The 6,710-nt window shown below is 39.2% G+C and overlaps 1 pseudogene; it reads right to left on the reverse strand.

The window, feature by feature from the left end:
* Positions 1-1,253: 1,253 nt before the first annotated feature.
* LOC133905307 (vacuolar protein sorting-associated protein 32 homolog 2-like) lies at positions 1,254-3,642 on the reverse strand (annotated as a pseudogene).
* Positions 3,643-6,710: the final 3,068 nt, after the last annotated feature.

A 6,710-nucleotide genomic window follows, 5' to 3' on the forward strand; every position in this document is an offset into this window, starting at 1 on the left:
GATAACTACATTTAGCATCTAACTAAGGGGTAACATATGCACTAAGTATCATATCCATGCATGGCATAGTATAAGATGAACTATTTCTTGTGAATGGCATAGTATAAGATGAACTATTTCTTGTGAACTTGAAAAGAGTAAAATTTGTTGTAATAATCACATTACTGTGCAAGAACAACTCACACGAGACACAAGATTTAGTCTGGTACCACTTTTATTTTATTGATGATGGTGTGTACGACTTAATCCGTTTTCTCCTTATATAGGGGAGGAATGATCCCTTTTATATGGATGAATAATATGGGACTAAATTTTCAACTAAGTGCGACCTAGTTTAGGTTAAGTGTCTACATGTGTAGCCCATTAAATAGGCATATATTATAACAAAATCCATAAATTCAAAATAGATGCTAAGAAAAATGTAGATAATATTGATATTTTGCATCTTACGATGAACTGCCGGATCTAAATATAGCTACTAAATATATCAGTATTTGTCTTAAGGAAAAAGTAAATAGATATAGTGGTAGTGATAAAGAAGCATAAATATAGCAGCAGCAATTGATACAGTTATACCCGCTAATAAATTGATGCTTCCTTGAGTGATGTGAGTCTCTGTAATTCAGTGGTCTAGAATCTGACTTGAGGAAACTAATTAAAATGTGAAGGACATTTGAGAGATTGTGATGTTGGATATGCTGCACATATGCTCATACAACACACAACAAACAGCATTAGATGCATATACATCTCGTAAGGAGCACCTTGAAAGCCAAATATGCTGAGCACCTTGAAAGCAGAATATGCTGAAAATTCAATTGTAGAGTTGGCTTCTTGTCCTATGTTTTCTGATGTACCAATTGGCACCTTTCCTTTCCATTTCGGTTTGGCGTGGTTGTGGATATATGTGGTTTTAGGCAATCAGACAATAGAAGTCATGCGTTCTAGTGATTCTTACTTCAACTTGACTTCGTTTTCACCCAATTAAAGTGTTGCATTTTCACTCATTTTTGGCAAAGTGCTTTGCCAAGGAGCGATGGAACACAAGTTGCATAACAGCTAATGTTGTAATCGATTGTACACCAGGATACATGAGCAAAACAGAGTGCTGAGTAACACCATGCTACAAACTAGGTGGAAGGGATTTTGTACAACAACCTGAATTTACAACATGTTATACACTAACACACCAGGATATCAGTGAAACAAAGAGGTTGCAATGTCACTAATCTCTTCGAATCGTCAGTCTATACCTAAAGCGCCATCTCTGCCTGAAGTTTGATCAGTTCACTCAAATCACTGGCTTGTTTAGAAGAGGATGTTGCTTTTGCTAATGGTACCACAGGCGCAGATAGCCTCGCCGGTGGTTCAGGCAACTCGTTATCAAGCTCTTCCTCCTCCAGGTCTTCCAGCTCCGCTTCTAGCTCATCCTGTTTTAAGAAAGTAAAAAAGAAATGGCTTACACTCCTTTGAAAATTGATTGTGCGTGTATTTCTTTTTTTTTCATGACATACAGTGCACTTTAAATTGAATGGAGTTTATGAGCAAGTAAACATTTTAATCAGTACAAAGGTAAGAGAAACAGTACCTCATCAAAATCAGCAGAAGCACTAACTGGCGTAGCAAGTGCCTCCTGTATCTGCTTCATATTTTATGTCTGTTCGTTCGCCTCATCAATGCCATTTTCAATGTCATTGATATTCCTGCACAAGAATTACCACAGCCAGTTCATCGAAGTACCTGTTATTAGCATATTATTATAGAGTCCACATGAAAGCCATCAGTACATATTAATTTCAGAAGGTGCACAAACTCAAGGAACAAAGGGACAACAAAAGGCCCTGAGCTAGCTTGGACAGAAATATTAAGTTGAGAATAGATTTTCATTGTATAAGAGAAAGAGTGGAAATGATAACCTTTGATGTAGCGTATTAGCAGCTTAATAAGCCATTGTAGTGGAAAGACGAGGGCAAATGAAATCTTATAATGACTGTTGAATAGCTTTGATAGCAGATGATCCGGAGCGCAAAGCATCAACAGTATCGGTAGTTGCCTTTGCGCTTTCAAGCATTATAGTCTACAAAATAACTTCCTATCAATTTATGGCAATATAAGATGTGTGATCAAGATTTAAGATTGAGTTACCTGGTCATGAACTCGCAATTGAAAATTTGATAGCTGCTCAATTTGTGTCTCGTACAGCTTCTTTTTTCTTTAGACACTGAATTGTAGCTGCAACAAATAAGAAGGCATTTATATGTAAGTTAAGAGTTGCAAAAGATGAAAAACATCACAAGCTTAAGAAAAATACGCCCCCCACACCACCACATGGAAGCTCCTTGACCTATAGTGTTTCTTTGCTCTGCACATTCATTGATGGATTATGTGCAAGACATGACATTAAGGTTGGTTTTTTTTTATCAAAACAAAATAGGGGAACAAGTATTGTTCTTTACAAGCCTTTTAGTGGCAAGGCTTTTGAAATAATAACAAACAAGCAAGCAAACAAAATTCGGCAACTTTAACAATTATGTATAACGGATTCTCATAATTTGTAACAGAATGGAAGATAGACAAATGTATTTTCTCCGAAGTAACACCTGCTTACCATTTTTGTTCTTCGCTTTTGTATAGTCCTTAGCCTTTCCTATTTCCGTAGAAGACTTTTTCTGAAGGAAACGCTCTTTCTTCTCCAGCATTTCTAGAGTCTGCACAAATATAGATAGTAAAAAAAATACACCAATGTGAATAGTAAATCTAAGGTACCAAGTTAATATCTTGGTGCTACAGAAATAATTTTCTGATTTGTTGGCAATCACCTATGATGTAGATTAAGGGGTGTGCAAAGATCACCTTAATAAAAATCACAAAACTATATAAATACGTAGTGCTAGCATCAAATACTATATTTATATGTCCTTAAAATTGATAAGTGCTGAATAAAATTTGATTAGGATTGACAATACAGCTGACTATATCTAGAATTTTGCCAATTATATTCTTCAACACACATGCTACCTATGGTCAACATGGCAGCTTTGGCCCAGAAGAAATTCAATTGTTTGTTTTTTTTTTTTCAAACAAGAGGACTTCTATTGTTCTATTCCACTCTGTCTTCTGGAAATCCATAGAATTCAAAAACCCACATATTCACATTAAAACATTCAACTGAAGATGGACAGGATTGTTTCATGAGATTGGTTTTAACACTCACTTTGACAATATTGTTTTTCGAGCATTTTTTTTCTTTATATATTTTACAAGTGATCAATTTCTACTTCTAAACCCTCTTTTTGGAAGAGAACTAGTTATATCTCCTTGAAATGCCAAGCGCCTAATCCAATCATATCTTGCCAACAGAAGAAGTTATAGTACTCTACAACTGAAAAACTAATATATATTACTATTGAGGGAACAAAAGCATAACGAGAGTAAAGATCAAGAACAGGGAAGACAAACAAAGAATTAGGGACAAAGGGGATGAAAGACATCATGGAGCCGATCCAAAGTGGGTAGGGCAGAGGAGGCGACCTCCTTCTTCTTCTTGCTCTTAGTCTTTGGTAGCAGTTTCTTCAACATCTTCTTGTCAGTCCTTCCTGATTGTCACTCTGGTACGATGATGGCCTGTGTATGAAGGAATAGGTGGGCGATGAATTAGAAATGGCCTTCTCAAGGGTGAAGGGGAAAGTGAGGGAAGAGGCTGTCAGAATAGTATCCTTGAGAATAGTAGGAAGAAAGTGTAGGGATAAAAATTACATGTGAAGGAAGATAAAAGGACTTGTCCCATGAAAAAGATCAATGATATTACTATCCTAAGATACATGCTCCCTGTTTGATAGTTTGCCTACTTGTCACTACTTTTTGTTAGATAGGTGTTAATTTTGACAATATGTTTTCAAGGATAAAATGGAGTTTTGTTGATACAAGTATATAACACCGGTATTGTCAACTTTTTTTCAAAAGGAATATTATGGTGTCAGGTCAAGTCTAGAAAACATGCATCTAACAACTGCAGATGAGATGGAGCAAGGGGTGTGTTAAGGTGGCATTTGGATGGTCACTTGGATAGGGATAGGGAAATGAAATGGGTTATGGTAAGGTGGGTTTTGGATTGGGTTATCAGTATTCTATACCATTTTCTTGTTCGACAATGAGTGGAAATGCTTGTTGGATATAATATGAATTGACAAAAATGCTCTTGTGCTAAAAACACGAAACTTTGGACATTGTGAAGTAATCTACCGTATGAAATCGAAAATGAAAACACGATCATGCAAATTGATTCGGGATATACGTATATATCATCAGGGCCTTGACATGGAAAGCAATGAATTAAATGGAGCTGAAACAATAGAGAGAAGAAAGCGAAAAAAAATAGAAAAGAAGCCCGATCCAGATCCAAAATCAATCTCCTTGTGGCCTCCTCATGCGCTGGCTGCAACGAGGCTCTTGGCCATGCGATTCGTTGAGACTTAAATGCATGCTCGACTCAGAGCTTGGAGGCAAGAGCATGTGATCGATGGCCAGGTCAACATTTGTCAGGCAGGTGGGGTGGCAACGGCGAGTGCGACCTTCTGTGGGTGACTGCGAGCACGAATTGCGGCGGATGGCAAGTGGAGGCGGAAAATTAGCAACGGGCGACGGCCGTCGAGCACGGCGGGTAGCCCTCAAGATCCAACTTCAGGCATCCACCAGCAGGGCTCTCTCCGATGGATGGGCAAGCATTGTCAAATATGCATTTCCCTGTCTAAGCCCACCTCCCCCGGTGGGTTTGGGGTATTAGGATATGGGGTACCTATTTTCCATTCCCAAACCTTCCCCATATCCCTTTCTCTATTACTAAACAAGGGTTTAAACTTATCCTACTCCTTATTTCCCTATCCCACGTCACAATTCCCATAATCCAAATGCCACCTAAGGGTGAACCTCAAATTCACTGGCTTTAGCTTTTATAAATATATATGTTTTTTAAGGGAGAAATACCTCAGCTTATATTGAAAGCCACCAGATGTCTAGGAAACATAAAAACAAAATGAAACAAACTAGACTGGGAATACCAGTTCCACAATAATAGTGCACACACAAGAGGTAGTTAAGATCAGTTGCACCCTATTACACAGCGGAGGCTAGTTTCTAAAGCTCGAAAACATCAGAAAGCTGCCTCTCAGCTGGTGTGAATTCGTGCATCCACCTCTTGATCTCCGAGATGGCGCAATCCACGGTGAACTTGTCATTTTCTCTGAGGAGAATGCACCAACTCTGCACAAACGACATAGCAACATATAAGACTTCAAGAGGCTCGTTGGGAAACTTCATTTCGATCGTCATTTTGTTCCTGGATAGCCAGATAGCCCAAGCTAGCTCTGCAAAAAAGAATAAGCTCAAAGTTTGAGAAATCTTAAGATCCCCCGGGAGCCAACTTGTCCATAAGCCGGCTACCGAGCAAGGGAAGATGTTCCATCCAAAAGTGTCTCGCACAACACTCCAGACACATTGAGCAATCACACGTCCAAAAAATATGTGATCCACGGACTCTAATTTACCACATAGAGTGCACCTCTCGCTCCCTTTCCACCCTCTTTTCTTAAGGGACATAGCAGCAGGGAGTTTGTTGTGAGACATTTGCCACAAAAAGATTTTAATTCTAAGGGGAAGTTTACTTCTCTAGATCATCTGAGCCCCCTTGCTAGAGACACCCTCAAAGATTAGAAATCTATACAAAGACTTAGTGGTAAATCTCCTTGATTTATCTAGAGCCCAAATGACATCATCCCCCCCCCCCCCTCATTGAGGTGAACCTGTTGCAACTTGAGCAGAAGCTCTTCCCATTAGGCAATGTCTCTCCCCATGAGACTTCTAACAAACTTTATTTCTCAAGTTCCACCATCCCAGCAATCAGCAACTAAGGCTTTTTGATGGGCGCTGAGACAGAAGAGATCTGGATATTAGGTTTTCAAAGGGGTATCACCAACCCAGACATCCTCCCAGAAGAAAACATTCCTGCCATTGCTAACCTTGTACACAGCCCCCCATTTGAAAAGATGTTTGACTTTGTGAAGTCCTTACCAAACCTGAGAGGTACCCTTGTGTTTGGACGTGAAGAAATTCCCACCTGGCATATATTTTGCTTTGAGGAGTTGGCACCAGGTATCTTGAGACCCTCACTAGATTTTCCAAATTCATTTGGAAAGCAAGTAGTCATTCATGATCATGGTATTTAGGATACCCAAACCTTCATGGTCTTTTGGCCTGCAGACAGCCTCTCATTTGGTAATATGGTATTTGTTACCATTTTCAGCACCCCTCCAGAAGAACCTTGATCTAATGGTATTCATCTTACTGTGAGTGCCAATAGGGAGGTGACAAAAACATATGGTATACATAGAGAGGCTAGTGAGGCAAGAGTTAGTAAGAATCAACTTGCCCCATGAGGTTAGGTTCTTGCCTTTTCAAGGGTCTAGCCTGCTAATCATTTTGGTGAGAATCCCAGAATAAGCAGCTAGCCCCAGCTTATGGTCAGAAATGTGTATGCCCAGGTACTTCAAAGGAAATTGACCCAACTGATAATTCAACATATTAGCCACTCTTTCTTGATCACCTTGATCCATTTCAATGGCAAAGATTTCACTCTTGTGGAAGTTGATCTTCAGGCCAGATAGCCACTCAAAGCAATACAGGATGATTTTGAGGTTAAGTATGGAGCTATCAGA

This window comes from Phragmites australis, chromosome 22 (assembly GCF_958298935.1).
Source record: "Phragmites australis chromosome 22, lpPhrAust1.1, whole genome shotgun sequence".
Classification (NCBI taxonomy): Eukaryota; Viridiplantae; Streptophyta; class Magnoliopsida; order Poales; family Poaceae; genus Phragmites; species Phragmites australis.